Genomic DNA, 15,962 nt, shown 5'->3' with positions numbered 1-15,962 from the left:
TATACAGACAACAGAGCAAGAACCTCATTGGGTAAATGTGTTTACTTTTCTCTGTGCATGAGACCAGCTTACTTTCTCAGAATGGTGACCAAGCAGTGATGCTTGACATGGGACATGAGTAGCTATACATATTTACAACACTTTTAATAGAAGAATAAAGCCTCTGTTTCCTAGAAAAGGAATTCTGGAATAATGACTGAAACCACTGGTAGAAATAAGTATATGAAGGGAAACTTAGTCCAGGAGAGTGATGAGTGGTAATGTTGTGATGGACAAATTACAAGGACCATAAACACAGCAAGAGGGAAAAGAAAAAGTTTAGAGAGCTGATGTTAATGGTGTGATCCTGCTGCTCTTGCCATGTAAGTAAAGTGCACTCAGTTGTGCCCATATCCCCTTTCAGCACCAGGGACAGGTGCTGTTGCTATTGTTTGAGCCTCCTTTCATTGATAAGACAAGGGCCACTTTTGAAACTGCTGGTGGTAAGTTTTGGTCTGAATAGATTTGGGGGGGCAGAGGAAAGTGAAAGAGGACTGGCTTTTTAAAGTGTTTCTGGGGAAATCCATCTGGGTGAGTTTGTTTCAGATTGGCAGCACAATAAAATCATTAACTTTATTGAAGTTGTTTGAATCTTAATTTAACTTTATTGAAGTTGTTTGAATCTTAAACTGTTTGAATGAGATTCATCACTTCTGAAGCCTTGTAAACATGTATTTTATAGGCATTTATAAACATTTACCTTCAGTTTACTGATCCTTGAAAGCTTATGCCAGTTAGAACTCATAATGTCACACAGATCTATTGAAAGGAAAGAGTGACTTTCAAGGAAAGAAAAGAAAGTGAAACACTTTCTTTCACTATGCCATGGCTAACATTGACAAAGTACATGGATTATTCATTCAATCTATTTCTTACATTGCCACATGTTGTCAGACATTACTTTTTTTTTTCCTTTTCTTTCTTTTTCGTGTAATATACCATTTAGGCTTAATCAACCTCTGGAATTAAAACTAAATAAATTATTGAGAAGACACCTCTGGGTCGTTGCTAATTGCTAATCAGACTCTCCTCTTACTTTAAAGGCTTTCCTGCAGCAGGCCAGAAATTACAATTTAGAGACAGCTGATAGTTAGATTGATGCTGTGTAGGTTAAACAGCAAAAAACTGTGGAAGCGCTTCTGCTTTCTACCAATAAGAAAAGACAGCAGGATGCAGAAATAATCAAGAGATGGTAACATCTCATATATATACATCCATGGGAAAAGTGACAGGAGTTAAAGATGCCAAAAAAGTCTTTGAAAGGAACCAGTGGCCAGAACTGAAAACTGATAAATGTTAGCAGGAAATGAGTGATGCCATTTTAGCTGTGAGGCTGTTTAAGTAGTCTGACATACACTAGAAATTAATAATTGTGGTAGGTGGGAAAACAAAACCTTTCTAGAGGAAGTACCCTCCTGAATATAGTAGAAAGAATAAAAGAAAGCAGAGTCTAAAAGCCCAAAAGCCTTTGCCTTACTTTTTTATACTTTTTGTTTTACAGAAATGAGTCCACTACTTCCTTAGTTTAAAGAGGTAAAAAGTTTCTGCTTGGAGTGCTGTATGAATGTGTGAGTTGATTAAGGGATGCCTTAGATAGCTGAGTCTGGAGAAAAAGGCATTATGAAGGTAGAATTAACTTTGGGAGATTATTGTTTGCAAAAGAACCAGGTAAGCCATCAGCACTGCTCCCACCCTTGCCAGCACAGGCAGGATCTGTGTGGGATCTTTGTACACTGACTTGAAGAACAGGAGATGATGTGCTGAAGCTATTTATATTACCAGAATACAGACAAGACCTTTGAGCTGAAAAGAAGCTCTTATTCTTGAGGAAAACTTGTATTTCTGTGGCAGTCTGACAGGAAATAAATGTGATAGAAAATCAGTCTTACTCCCCTAGGTACTTTCTAAGCAGATCCTGTATACAATGAAATAATGATGGGTAGGTCTCACTTCTACAATGTACCCTGCACTGATGTTTTACAAGAATTTCTACAGTGCTTAAAAGCTTTCACCACCAAAGGGGTTAAATTTGTAATATGGAAAAGGTTCATGACAGGAATGAACTGCCCTAATACACAGGCTGGAAATACAGGACACTTGAAGAATGACATAATTGCAGCCCACTTTCTATGTACCCAGAATCCAAGCCAAATTCCAGCCTAAACATATTTTACTGCATCTTTTATTGCAGCTTAAATCTATTGCTACACCAATATCTTCTGCCTCTTAGGAGAATTCATTAACTTTTTATTGACATGCTAACAAAACTAAAGATATTATAGATGAGTAATGAGATGATTGGCTCGCACAATTAAGGGATGAATATAATGTGTATGTTAAGAGAAGTTTTATTGATATATGGCTATGTTATTGTGATTTTTTGTTTGGATGTTGTTTGTTCTCCCCAATAGTCCTATTCCCCCCACCCTGCTCCTTCATATGGTTGCCAAGAGACAGCCTTGGTAGTCAAGACATGTAGAAGGATGTACCTGTGCTTCTTGCATGGGGCATTTGGGAGGAGGGAAGACATTACTAGGAGGCATGGCGTGACAACACCTGCCCTCCAATCAGATTGCAAGAAAGTAGCCTCCACCAATTAACAGTAAAGAAGAGTTGTCTGACAGACTTTGGGAGAGCCAGGGTTGGCTGAGGCAAGCCTCAGGGGTATAAAAGGTGGAGCAGCCATTTTGTAAATGAGCTTGTGGCTGCTGGGTCACCAACTCCCAGCGCATGCTGTCCTTTTTCCTTATTCAGTCATGGCTGTATTTTGTTAAGGTTTTTAATAAACCTTTGAAATTTTTCAAAAGTGAGTGTCTTTTCTCATAAAACATATTTTGATCTTCTGCAAACTCCTATTTAGCTCAAAATATGGGCAAGACAATCTTTCATAGGTCTGTGTTCTCAGGCAATGTGTCACAGAAGAAGTCTGATGAAAGTTTCAGTACAAAGCAACTGTAGATGAAGAAAAGATTCTCCAAAAAGAGGACTTTATCTGAAACAGATACACTCAGTTATTTTATGATACACTCATTTATTTGATGATAAAATTGACATATGCTGAGTAAGATCCCATTGCCCACAAGGAATTACATTATCTTGTGAAGAAACATGACACACAATCAATACAAAATATATTAACTCTGGGTAAAGATAGTTGATATTTGGAAATGATGTACTCAAGGGATGGTGGCATTGTTTTTAACAATGATACCAGAAAGAAACAAGAATACTCTCACAGCACAGGACCCAGAATGAACCACCAACTCTATATATTTCATCAGCAGAAAAATGCCACTTTGGAGAAGGGAGACTTTTAATAGTGAGACTGTGACATGATTCTAAGCAAAGTCTTGAGAACCTAAAGAACTCTTAATTTATGAACTGAAATGTCTAAAAATCACATGCTTCATCCTAAATGAGGACCTTTAAGCCCTCATTTGCCCTGGACCTTTACCGTTCTTATTTTTCAGCATTCAGATAGATACCAAAAATTACCAATCTGAATATTTTAAGCTGTCATTAACACATTGTCCCAGTATGAGCTCAGCTGCAGGACAAAGCATCTCCAGAGCTGCTTAAGCAGTGTGTGTCGTGTTTGTTAAGCAGTGGTAGATTCAAACTGTCAGAAGGGAGGTGCAACTAGTTGGTTTTGGGTGGAGAATATTTTGATTTTTAGACATTAAATGAAAGTCCTGCATTTCTGACCAACTTCTAGGACAGTTGTAATCTTGTCAATAGATATATGAACCACTTGATGATACAGAAGTGCTCATTGTAGAAATATTTAGAGTAAAACATCTGCAGGTAGTTGAATGTTACATGCTTCCTCTTGTTGTAGTAAGCAATTCCTAGGGCAGTAGAAATAACCTGCTTTAGGATTTTAGACATACATTCTGGCTGTTTAGGCATATTTTAGGTAAAACAGAAAGAATGTATCTTATTTTAGGACAGACAAATTGAAAAACCAATTGGCTAATATGTTTAAATGTTTCAAGTCCAATGTAAAGGGAGCTCCTTACTCAAGAGGTGCTTAAAATAAACTTTTGTTTTAAAGAACTGCAATATGCAGGTTCTTTATATCCTTCTTATTTGTCTGAGTATTTAAATTCTAAAATTGTAACTTTTATATTTTGAAGGTCTTTTATAAAGGGAAAAAGTTACTTAAGGAGTCTGTCATCTAAAATATTTTTTGTTTGTGTTTCCAGAAGCTTTGTCCTTAAAAAGCAGATGACATTCATATCACCATTTTCTTAATTCATTATCTTATATCAGTATATAATATCTTTTTTTCTACCAAGCTATGCAGCTATTCCATAAAAGTGTTTAATCAATTTTTCAATAAAACATGCAGGAATGTTTATGCAGATTCTCGGAAGGCAGTGAATTTCAAACATATATAATTAAATGGAACAGCTGCAGCTCTAGTATCTTTAGTTTATGTGATAAAAGGGACAAACTACAAAGTTGTATTTGTCCATCTCTGCATTCTCTGATTCATGGAGCAGCCATTCAGCAATATTAGAGTAATCTTTGAGCTCAGTTAAGCTGAGCTGAAGTGGCCTTCAGAGACCTGTCAGTAACTGAACTGCTACAAAGAACTAAATCCTTTAATCTGCACTCTCTGTACAATCTGCACAATCTGTACACTCAGTCTGCAGGAAACTGACTGGGAATCACTATAGAAAGCCCAACACCTGGTTTATTTGGGTTTTGGGGTTTTTTTCTGATAGCAGCCAAACATAACAGAGACCTATAAGTTAAAATGTTTAGAGCTAGTTGCATGCAAAGACCTGGGCAAATTCTTGCAAAATTCTTGATCCCTCTAACCACAGTGTGAATTACTTTTGAAATGGATGTACTTTTAGGAAGAGGATTTGGCACTATTAACCTGAGAGAGCTAACAGCTTCTGAAAGTGCTGGATATGGAAATACTCATGGCATTAAATACCCTCAGGTTAATAGGGTGTTTGGCAGGTGAGTGTGTCATAGCTTTATTCATACAGGCATTATCGTAGGTTTTAAAATACTCCTATTTTCTCAGAAGAATTACAGAAATGCATCTTGACTTGATGCTTCTAACTGCTTGAATGAAAATACTTAAGCAATGTTTTTCAAAAGTTTCCATTCCTCCTGACTGAAAATTTGGCTGATTTTTTTAAATTTTTTTTTTAAATTGGAAGGTTAATCTGATGTGGGTAATATTTTGGGCTTCAAATTTGTTTGGGTCAGCATGATGCAAGATCCAAGTGATAAGAGTGCTGTCATAGCTCTTATTGGAAGACCACACCCTTTTCTCCTGCCAGTAGGATGAACCAGAGGAAGTTCAAGCAATGTTGAAAAATCAAAGGCAGCAAACTGAACTTTATTGCCTGAGCATCAAGTGTCTCTGGCATACTGGTCTCTTCAGAGGCTACTGTGCAGTATCAACATGAAGAGCAGCAGCACAGTAGTATTTGGGTAGATTTCTTCCCAGAAGAGTCTGTGCATCCATTTACAAAGATAAAAGATGGTGAACATGGCAGAGAAATTGTGTCACTTTCATTTTTCATTAACCATATTTGAACATAGGATTGGATCAAAACAGAATATGATCTCTTTATAATTTTCAGGATATTTTGCATGTCTCTTTGCTTGCAACTTAGCAAATGCTTTAAGATGAGATCAGAAAAATCCTTTAGAAAAGTGTATGCAAATCACACATTAATGAAAATTATTGAATGAGCATTTAATTTAGGATCACTTGATCAGAGCTAGTGACAGCTCATCAGAAAGTACTCAATAACCCTTCACATCTCTGTTGCTCACTTGCAGGATGTCCATTTGTTCTGACAAAAGCTTTGAATTCCATGTTGGTCACAATTTTCAGGCCTCCATTCATATTGTTCCACACTGTTTGCAGCAAGACACCATCAGGAATGAATTTTTTTCTGCTTGGAGTCTGCAGTTAACATCCCAGAAAAACATCAGTGATGAGCCAAAACGAAGTCTTTCAAAGACAGCAGCTATAGCCCAGCTGAAGTTCTGCAATAGAAGTCACCTTGTTGAAACACAATTTTCATTTTAATCACAAGACATTATTTTGTTTAGTGAACATGGTGCATATAATGAACCACCTCTTGCAGACTGAATCTTGGAAGGTGACATATGGAGGTTGGTGTGGAAGTTTGTTTATGAGGCTCTGGGGGCTTTTCCTGCTTCAGTACTCCAAATTACAATAACATTTCTGAGTTTTCGTATCATAGCATAATACTGTGATTCTTACATACATATATTTTATAGAGATACTGCTTTCATGCTTAGATCACAGTGCCTAAAGTAACAGTACCCAAATATTTATGCAGTTTCATAATAGAAGATGTGGTAGAGAGATTAAGCTGTGTATCTCTCACAGTGAGACCCCCTGATCTGCTTGTTGGTAGGAATACAGTTTTGGAAGTCATCTGATATCATAGCTTTCCTGTACTGTACGTACAAATCTCTGACCAGGTTTCTTAATAACACTTTGGAGCTAATATAAGGTTTGGGAAAATTATATTTAAAAAGTATAAAAGTATATTGAAAGTGATGTCAAAAGGGGAAAAAGTTTTGGGTTTGAGTGAGATTTAAGAAGGAAGATGAAATCCAAGTCAAAACTAAGAAAACTTATGGCAAGAAAATGTTTCATTTCTTTCAGAAGTTTTTTTATTATTCATTAGATGTCATAAATCTTCCTTAGTTTTACTAGTAAATTGAAAATTATTGCTTCTTGTGCTCCTCTCTTCCTCATGCATATTTTGTCTCTATGCACTCCCATTCTTCCTTTTATGTCTCCATCTGTCCCTCTTTCTTTCACTCTTTTCTCATGTAGCACTGCCTCTCAATTTATTTACCCCCCTCTCTCATACCATCTGTATCCAGCCACTTCTCCTTCATGTTGTGCCTCTCTTCCCACCCCCTAGAGAGAAAAGGAGCCACTTTGTTTTCTGTCTAGTTCACTCAAAAGTAAAGAAATGGAAAATTCACCTAGTTAAGTTGGTTTTTTACCCTAAGTTTAAGAAAAATAGTATTTACAAAATGAAGAATTTGGATTTAGATTCCCTTTTTGTCAGAACAAATAATTCTGCTTCTGTGGGATAATTGTAAACAAGACTGTATTTAGATAATAGTGTGAGCTGCAAGAAACAAAGTAAAACTCCATATTCTTCTAAAAATGACATGACTGGCTACAATTCTTATCCAGGTAATGCCATGAATAGAAAAAAATACTCTGCCAATATTTAGAGAAAGTTGTTATTTTCTTGTTGATAAGTTTTTTGTTTAACTGATGATCGGGTTAAAGAAGTTATAACTGATTCTTGTCTAGTTAGAAATATAGGTGATGTCATTCAAGAGTCTGTGATTGTTTATCAATTTTTTTTTTATTTCATACTTGTGTGTGTAAAATTCTTGTGATTATTTCCCTTAAAAATCTATCTCCTTAGCTTAATTTTTCTTTCAGTGTTAGCCTATTTTAATTTTTGTATGTCTGTTTTTTCTTTAAATAAAACTTACTGGCAAGAAGCTGTGGTTTAGAGGGGTGAATGAGAGTGTTCATGGGTTTTTTTCTTTACTTGAGGGTATAAAAAATTTAAATCATTCTTCAATCCAATTTACTCATCAGCTACAACAATAAAGAAGTAATAGTAATGTAAGTAAGTGTTGAACAGTAATTTCTACCAGATTATGATATTTTAAAATACCTGTTGTGACTGAAATATAAAGAAATTGTAATTCTCTTTTGCTTATCTATAACTAGTTCAGCTTTGCAACCAAGTATATTACTTTCTCAGCTGAGTACTAAGATGAAGTTGTTCTGTTGGAGCATCAGGTAATCTTGATGTTTGCTCCTACCTCTTCACTTTAGCTGATTTTTACAGATTTCTCTTGAGATCATTTAACTTCCGCTGAGGAATTCTAATGAAAAATGGGATCCAAGAAAAGAGATGAAGTACAGTTAAAGGGAACAAGCTATTTGTTAAGAAAAGAGTTCCTACATCTCACCGATAGGCAATCTAAAGGAAAGTGGCTATTTGGCATCAGTGACAAATGTGCACTGTTGTCTAAGACTGAACATGTTTGGTTATAATGTCAGAAGAAACTGAGTTTCTAGGAGACCAGGGGAAAAAACACAGCAGGGGTCATGCCACACAATAACATAATGAATCTCTCCACTTCCCTTTAGACTTAGTGTGGATTTTGTGTATGCAAAAGCCAAAACAGATGGAAGGGGAAAGGACTTTTCTTCATATGAATGATAGCATTGCAAACTGTGCATGTGAGAAAGGAAATACATTCACTCTCACAGAACTAAAAACCTTTCTAAACACTGTCTCATGTCTCCAAAGCCTTTTCACCCATCTGCAGCAAAACAGAAAGAGGTCATTATCACCTTGGCCTCAATTGGTGTCAGAAGAAAAATGATAAAAAATTATATAACCTTTACCAAATTACTTATAAGCCTTCTTCACAAACTCTTGCATTTTATTCACACATGGATAGGCAGCAAATATGTTTAAAAAACAGATAGCACAAATGAAAACTTAAACACAGTAGGATTTACTTTTCACTCCAAAAATCCTTGTTTTCAGTGGCCAGATATTGTAGTCATTCTTTGTTAGCTCAGCTGTTGTTTGTACATACCTGAATTTAGGACTGTAACAAATACTTGTACAGGTATCTGAACAAAAAAGGTTAGCTTTTAAAGTAAGACTGTTCCATTTCTCCAAATTTAAAGGCCCTCAAAACCTAGAAATAAAGCAATTTAAAAGATGGAATGTGATAAGGAAAAATGGCTTTCTAGACTGGAATTATGATATTCTACAATCCTCCCTCTTGCCTAAGAATTTAGTTTTGGTTATGGAGGGAATGGATAGATACCAAAAGAGTTAAGCTGGACTAGGATAAAATCTAACTTGACAGGTCTCTGGAGCATTGCTATCCCAAGGAAAAAAGGGGAGTTCTGGGGAACTGTAAGATGACCATTCTCTGTAAGTGCAAACTGTTTATTTCTCCGTGATTAATGGCAAATAGTGATGGGAGTAAGTGGGGTTCTGTGTGCTTTGATGGCCTACTCTTTCTTAATTTATCTGTGACTCTTGACTACATATCTAAGGTCTGCTTTTTCTCCTGCCCAACTACAAGGGACTGACAGGATTCCCTGTCAACACATGTAGGACAGCAAAGATTTTTAAATGTTCTTTAACCTTAGGATTATGACATACTAGGAAACTGCTGACTTCCTGCTGATGCTAGTCTGTTTCAGATAAAGTTCTCTACAACACAGAGCACTTTTTCAATATTTTTCTATTTTTACCCCAGAGGTTCTATACTTTGCTAATTCCCAACCAACATGGAAAGTTTCTCGCTTTACCGACTGTGAATGTGCAGTTGCACATACTGTGTTTCATAGGTTTAGAACATACACATACATAGATCAATAGAAACTAATATAAAGCACACTAATCTTTTGATGATAAAGGTGTATATGTTAAATATTTATATATAAAACCTAGTGAAATGCATATATATTCCTCACAGGATTTTTAGTTACTTATAAATCAGTGACAATTTTTTATTTTGTTTTATATGTTGATGTGTTCTAAGATAATTGATCACATTATTTTTTCCCTCTAAGTTTTATCTACCTTTCATCATCAAGGGTATAGAATCCCTTTATGTGTAGACTGAGATGAAAAAGGAAGTATTTTATTATATTGTCTGTTAGTAGATACTTCATTAGGGGTGTATTGTCTACAGCACCATTCATCATTACTAAGGCAGTTATTTTAACTTCAGCAGGCATGCCCCTTTGTTAGCTAAGTGCCTACTTCTCTCTACATTTTTATTCAAAACAGAGCAGTCCTTCAGCCTGGGTATATTACCAGAGCACTGTGAGATTTCCTGGAAAAAGGGCTGATTTACCCAGCTGTGGTAAAATCTCCATATGTACTTTCCCACAGACAGACTTCACCTCATTTCACTTCTTTGTTGTTTGGTTCTCCTCCAAGAGAAGAAAAAAATAATGAAAAGGAGAAGTCAACAGTTTCAGATCAGACTGCAAAAGAAGGTCCACATGATCTATAAGAGAAATGAAAGTCTTGCTCCTTCTTTCACTTCCTGCACCAGTGTTTTTCTGAATGATGTGGAAGCACCAGTGTGAGGGAAGAGAAGTTTCATGTGATGCAACAGTTTGCATTTGGAAATTCCATCTGATATTGAAAACGCATCTTATCTGAGAGTGAGATTACTTATTTTTGACTTGAGTTTATGAAAGTTGTTCTTATTTAACTTGAGAAAACTTTAAAAATATGCTGAGCTGTAGCAGCAGAAGCATAATTTCTGTAGGGTTCATGTCAGCACTTGCAAAGATGCCCGAAAATTTGCCTGCTTTGTAAGATTGATCTTTAAATCTAAATTTAAAATTGATTTAACAAATTGGGTTTATTGAGAATTCTTCAGCATATTTGAAAGTAGTATAGTATTTGATGGTGCTTGATTTTACTTCCTTAATATAGAAGGGAAAAATGAAGCATGGATGACCTCACTTTGAAAAGAAGGCTAAATGTTAATCAGATCAGTAGCAGAAGGTTCAGCACAGAAACTCTGTCTTTCTTCATAAATAAAAAGATATATTTTATGTTGACTAATCAGAATGAAGAAAAATTCCTACAGTTTATGCTCTAGTCTTGAAGTCATGGCAGAAGTAGAATGCACATTTTGCACTCAGAAATATTAACTAAAACTGTGAAATAACTGTACTGTTATTTGTACAAAAAATTGCATAGAAGAACTATAGCAACTAGTTAAATTAAAATCTTCAAAAAATACCCTGTTTTTATTTTCACATATTCAGTTTTGCATAATAAAATCTAACTATTCCACAGAAATGGATATTTGAATATTACTTTGCAAGTTGTATTGCAATAACAATGCTGACATATAGCAGAAGTGCTTTCTCTGGGTAAAATTAAATCAGCAAACTGGTTCTTAATTTATTACTTAACAGATACGCAAGGAATATAAATTCACAAGTAAGATGTATATTCCCAAGTATTAGTTTTATTTGATCAAATAAAGAAAATTACTTCTGCCTCTTCAAAATAAATGAAAAAGATTGCTTTTAAATTTGTTTAGGTAATGGAAATGTAAAGAAACTGTGAAGAAAGTTAATTGTGTGTGTGGAGAAAATATCAGTTGATTCTTCAGAGAAAAAATAAAAACAAAGAGACAAAATTAGGCAGGTTCAGAATCGCAAAGAGGAATCGGATAAGGATTTTAATGCTCTGCCTGTGATGACATCTCCTTTCCAAGTGTTGCTCATAGTATCATTGAAATAAATTTTATTATAGAAACAAGAGATAATCAGAATAAACAGTAGAAATAAGTGATCATTGAGCTATGCATATATGATTTAAGATCCAGAACAAACAACTGAATGTATATTGTATTTTGAAGAATTCTCTGGAAGTATCTGAGGGGGAAAAATGGCAACCCGTTAAATTAGATATTCTTAAATACCAAAAATATGTGTTTTCCTTCAGCATCTACATCATAATGGAGGCCTTTACTGTCCTGACAGTCTAAAAAGGAGAAAAAAGCAAGAAATTCTCTTCATACCAAGCCCAAAGCCAAAGGATAATGACTGCTGAAGATTCTAACTAAAAGTGGTGTTATGTGGTATGCAAAAGAACAGCTTGTGATCCCTCCTAATTGCAGTGGCAGGGAGTTGTTGATCTTCCTTGTTGATCTTCCTTGCTCTGGGCTAGAGCATTTCAGAATCATATTCTGAATTTTTTTTTTTTGTTCTGCTTTGAACATCATACCAACTCTGACAAAGACTAACACAGCCATAATCCATGCTTGTTCAGTGTGAAATTACTTTACCATATCAAGTAAAAGTGATTGCAAGACATTCCATGTCAAAAAGGAACATTTAGGCAGCATAAGAGTTAGTTGTACCTGTTGCTTGGAAAACAATAGCCTAAAATCATGCATTTGCGGCCTCATGTTGATGACAAGCTCCATCCTTCTGTTTCAGAGGGGTCATACTAACTCAGATAACATCATAACCTGTAATTTTCCAGGATTTGAATGAGTTGACTCATTCCAATTTGTTATTCATACGTTAACATACTGATTTGATTTCCATATTGAAAGACAGCATTTTTTTCATTTCAGTTATATTGGTTAGTTCACTAGAATTTCAGGCTGTATGCCCAGAAATATACTCAATTTTCTGTAGAACAACAAAAATACAGATCTATCTATCTTTATTATATATAACAAAGGCTATAATATTTATAAGTATTAGGTGATTTCTTTCAATTCTAAGACTTGGATTCCAAATGTACATTGGAAAGCTGAGCTGGATTCCAAATGTACATTGATGTCTTTCTCAATTTACTGCAATACTTCAATATTATGGCTCCCTTTCTCTTTTTAATTTGCACCTTGATTGCACAAGTTACTTATAAAGTGTGCTTTGCGATTTTATATATTTTAAATTGCTTCCAGTTTAATTTGTCAGCCAAAAGCTTATGAAAATTTGAAGGCTTAAAAGTTATCTATCATATTCTGTATGTACTCTTGACAATTCAGATAACAGTGTAATTAAACTCAGTCTTTACCTCTGAAATGAAACCTTTTTGTTTTAATCTTAAACATGCTCATCCATAGCCATTCAAGACATGGAAATGTATGGATTCTAGAGGGCATAAAGTGAATCTCCTGAGAAAAATGTGAACTTCCAGTAAATGTGTACCCATTTAGTGTACACTGTTGTCAATAAAACACTTTGAAGATCCAGGAAGCTAAATTTAGATAAATAAAGGTGTTGCTTATTTTTAATGTCTTCATTATCAAAGTGAAGGCTTCTGAGTTGAAACTTGAAGGATCTGAAAGCTTAAGTTTGTTTTTAAAAAGTTAAGTGTAGCTTAAATTCCTTCCAAATACCTCAGTATAGTGTTTCCTATTTGGCAGTCTGGCCCTTTCAGAGGACCTTCTACCAATTTGAAATTCTTTAACTAAACAATTTAAGTTATCTGCAACTAAGCCATTCTTGTCATGAATGTAAGAAATTACAGAAGGACGGTTGTATGAGGAAAATGATTATTCTGTAATATTATGGATCTTTGTGGTACTCTCCAAATTAGTATTATTTAATATGTGCATATACTTAGAAATTTACCAGATGCTTATGTGGAAGTGCAAAAGTAATGTCTTCAAGACATTATATTGAGGTTACTATAATAGCAATAAAGAGGGAAGAAGCACTAGATATAGAATATGCCCAAGAATATTAGATTTACCTTATAAAACTCAGTCTTTAAATGTCTTGGGGGAGGAATTGGAGGGGGAGGGATTGGGGTGGCCTACAGGGCTTGCGAAATCCACAATAAACATTCCTAATATGAACAGTTTTATGCTGTCTAAAATTGAATAGCAGCAGGCTGTAATAATAAGTGCTATGAGCATTTTGTTCTTGCTTTTGAATTTATCTTTATTAGTTTAATAATGAACAAATTGAGCAAAATGATAAAAATCTCCTGAAATGTACTTCAGAGCTTGGTCTGCAACCCATAAAGGGACAGCAAGACATTTTTATTCATGAAAGGAAATGGAGTAGCATCTTAAAATTTAAAAAAAAAAAAGTATCAGTCTTTCTTATGCCTAAAAACTCTGCTGAATCTGGCAGGGCCAGTCTCTTTTAAGTATTAGAACAAAATACAACAAAGCCAAGCTATGAATTATTAAAAATGCCATTCACCCTTACTTGCATTTCTGTTTTAAATTTGCATGCCTTGATTTGACTGAGGACATTTAGTGAGCTTTATTGCTGCTGCATATGTATTACATCAGGGATGAAATTACACTACATGGATTAATTAAACCAATAACAATTGGTTAAAAAACAATTGGTAAAAAACCAATTGCTTTATGAAACAGCAATCTGTTAGATGAGCTCAAGCATTGTAATTTGCCCTTGCTATATACTAAAGATTAGGCAATCTTTAGTATATATTTCTTGGTTTCTTATGCTGCAGAGTCAGCTTTCCTGATCTCTTGCATGTAGGCTGTACAGAACTTCTCTTCTGCACAGAACAGCCACTTCTGGAAACACAGAGGGAATTTAGTGAAGGCACTAGAAATTGTTACTTTATTTTTGCAGTATTCTTGCAAAATGCAGAGTTTAATCCATAAAATGGAGTTTATCAAAAGATTAAGTGGCTAACAGGGGCAACCACTTAACCATCTTAGTTAACTCTGCAAAGAAAAGACACATATTCACACAAGGTGGCGAATGGAAGTGGATTACAGAAACAAGAAGTGGATTACTCTGTTGTCTAAGACATAGAGTAACTCACAAAACCAGCTGTCATGGTTTGACACTGCCACAATGCCAGTGCCCCCATGAAGATACCCTCTCCCTGGTAGCTGCTGTGAGATGGGACCAGGAATAAGCAAAGCAGGCTCCTACTTAGGAAAGAAAAGAAAACAGAACTTTATTAACTACTCTACAACTACAAATAAAAAGGAACACACACACAGGGAAAATGAAAACCTCACAAATGCATTTCCTCCTCCCCCCACCAAATTTCCAACACAATATATTTATTCCTCAAATCACCAACTCTCGGTCCAGCACCACCTTTTAGACAATCAATCCTCAGTTCATCAAGAGGAGAGGAGTCCTTCTTGTACCTTGGGCTTCTCCTGGAAACACAGTTGAAGCCTCGTGTGTTTCTGTGTCACTCGTGGCACCGCCCAGAGTACATCTGCCGTTGTGACCTTTTCCTTTTCATGTCCAGTGCTCTCACCACTGAACACGGACCAGAGCTGCTTCTAGGGTTGTCTTTTAAGGATGCTCTGTCCTGATCCAAAAAAGGCACAGTCTCTCCTTTGGGACACCTGTCCCCCCCATATTTTTTCACTACCTGGGGCCAAGGGGCACCAACACTGAACCCTCTTGGTTCTGTGGCCATTGCCCCACCCTAGAATGCAGTCTCTGTATCACAAGGAACATGGGTCTGTCCATGGCTATACAAAAAGAGTCTAGCAAAAGCCACTCCATCATCTCTTCCCACTAGGATTCTTCTCTACTCTTCTACTATCTCTCGCTCGCCCAGACCTCTCTCACACTTGCACATTTCCTTCCTCATCTTCCACTCTATCTCTCTTCTAGAAAAGGTCAATGATCTGTAAAGTTCTCATTCTCCAAAAAGGGGTTAAAAGCTCCTACAAGTGGCCGGCTGCACCCCCCCCCCCCCTTCTTCTCCGTCCCAGCCGTGCTGCCGGCACAGGCCCATGTTTATCAAGTCTCAAGGTTACAGTCCCAGGCAGCAGCTCTCTTTCTCTCTCTCTCTCTGTGTCTCTCAGGGGGGGCTGCCTGGTGGCTCCTGGTCTCTCTCTTTCTCTGTTCCACCCTTCCACCCCCGGGCTCAGGCCTACCTCTCCCGGCCACATGGCTTTTCCCCTCCCCCTGCCCGTCCAGCAGCTGGGCCGGGGGAGAGACCCGAACTCTTTCCCGCCAGAAACCCAAAAAGGACCCTCCCAGGGGAGAGCTCTGTTTTTAACCCTGTGTTCTCAGAGGCGTGTCCATGTCCTAAATGGCCAGGTTAAATGCCAATATTAAAGCCTGAATATCCATTGGCCCAAAACACAGCATCCCAAAAAAAACATTTCCTGTCAAACCACCACACCAACACACTCTGTCTCCCGCATTTTAGAGGAAAATGTACATTTAGCTTATCCTCTATAATTTATTAAACTTGTTGCTTATTGTAAATTCTTTTATCTTATTTTGAACCTTTTTTGAAGCTTTTTTTGAACCTTTGACTTAACAGCATGTAAATGTTTGTGATACAGTAGGTTTCTTAGTACACTTTTCCCAGCAAAGGGTTTACACT

This window comes from Molothrus ater (genome assembly GCF_012460135.2).
Source record: "Molothrus ater isolate BHLD 08-10-18 breed brown headed cowbird chromosome Z unlocalized genomic scaffold, BPBGC_Mater_1.1 matZ_random_MA35, whole genome shotgun sequence".
NCBI classification, from domain to species: Eukaryota; Metazoa; Chordata; class Aves; order Passeriformes; family Icteridae; genus Molothrus; species Molothrus ater.
Note: the sequence above shows the minus strand (reverse complement) of the source record.